This window comes from Olea europaea, unplaced genomic scaffold (genome assembly GCF_002742605.1).
Source record: "Olea europaea var. sylvestris unplaced genomic scaffold, O_europaea_v1 scaffold24147, whole genome shotgun sequence".
In the NCBI taxonomy this organism is placed as follows: Eukaryota; Viridiplantae; Streptophyta; class Magnoliopsida; order Lamiales; family Oleaceae; genus Olea; species Olea europaea.
Window position 1 is genome coordinate 1 of NW_019242320.1, and position 1,653 is coordinate 1,653.

Genomic DNA, 1,653 nt, shown 5'->3' on the forward strand with positions numbered 1-1,653 from the left:
AAACGTGGCCATGACGTCCTTCTCCTGCTAACATTCACATTGTCAGAGAATAGAATTCAGGTAATTAAACATTAAAAGCTGGTCCTAAAAAAGATAAACGAAAGAAGTTCATGAATGATATGAATCTGACTATAGATCATTTTGCGGGTCACAGCCAAGTTTCAACATTAACCAAAGACTCATTTACTCTTCATTTTAAGGCCAGAAAGTTGCTACTCAGACTTTTTTGGTATATTTCATCACCGATTTATTGGGTGTGTACCCTTAGAATTCAAAGATGGATCAATGGTTTCATATTTTATGAACGGGGTTTCTCGCTATGAAATTATGGATTTGGTCCAGTTGTGCATGAGATATTGGATTGCGTTTAAGATCTCCCAATTAGTTAACATATCTGTACATAGATACAAATATATATAATATAAACATACATACATAGCACAATTGCACTCAAACCAATGTTTGATGAACCAACATCGGGTAACTTACAGAGCGTTTGAGCAATCCCAACACATCTGAAACCTTTCCACTATTAATTTTTTTATAGTTTTCTAGTTTATCAAGGAATAACACATAACATATAATAAGCATTATACTTTTGCATATCATAGATCATTTCACTTAAGTTTAAAGAAACTTGAGCCACATTAAGAATGTATACAAACGTATAATAATCTAATAAACTTTCGTGGTCAGAATACGTGCTACAAAATCCAATATTTTCTTTGAATACTATAGCAGGCATATATAGAGTTTGAATATTTAATGTAATCGCTCACCAAGTTTTTCTAACTCCTCAAACTCAAAATTATATCTTGAAGAATAAGCCAATACTTCCCTTTCACCAGGAGAAATTGATGGCGTTGAGAAACCGGGCTGCCAAGAAAAAGATATTGTGAACATATTTAACCAATTATCAAGTAATATTAGCTTATGTTTTTCTGAAAGAAATTGTAAAACTACTAACATAATACGTCAATGCATGTCTCTCACCAGGAGAAGCTGATCTCCTTCCAATGAAGTAACCAGGCAACCAAGAAATTTTTTTTTTCATATATTTAGCTACACGTCAAGTAATATTAGCTTTTTTCTATCTGAAAGGAATTTTGTAACTACTCACAAAAGTAATTTACCCACTTTATTTTGCGTATAAAGATCTAAGCTCATACACTTGATCGGGAAAATGCAAAGACTTGATTGTTCTATGCTAATGCACATACGATTAGTTATATCTTCTATATAATTCAACATGTTGATACTTCTCTCCACAAAAGTGTTGTGCTAGAAACTAACTCGAATGTATCGATAGAACTTACCATTGTGGATTGATTCTCTGAAACATTTCTTTGGGAGTACTTCCTAACAGCCTCCAAGATATTTCCAATTTTGCCCTCTTCAAATTCTTCTTTCAGCTGAAATGGATGTACAATATAATTTGATAACAGCGGGACAAAACTATCAAGACATAATATTGGAGTAATCATAAGAAAAATAATTAATGGTGCTACCACAATTATGCTAAAGCATATAAATTGTGAAAATTTATATTTGGAGCACAGGACAAAATTAAAGCAGAGTACAATTATTTATAATAAACCAACTCAATGATCTTTTTTATTATAAAACCATCAAAAGAAAAATGATAGGCCATAA

At 31.9% G+C, this 1,653-nt stretch overlaps 1 long non-coding RNA gene across 2 annotated transcripts; it reads right to left on the bottom strand.

Annotated features, from left to right (window-relative positions):
• On the bottom strand, nucleotides 1-1,414 carry LOC111381997. Of its 2 annotated transcripts, none has more exons than XR_002700446.1 (3): nucleotides 1,317-1,414; nucleotides 780-876; nucleotides 1-24 (listed from the first exon to the last, which is right to left on the bottom strand). It is a non-coding gene; the product is annotated as an uncharacterized LOC111381997 (long non-coding RNA). The 2 variants fall into 2 exon arrangements; XR_002700447.1 differs by having other exon boundaries at nucleotides 1-27.
• Nucleotides 1,415-1,653: the final 239 nt, after the last annotated feature.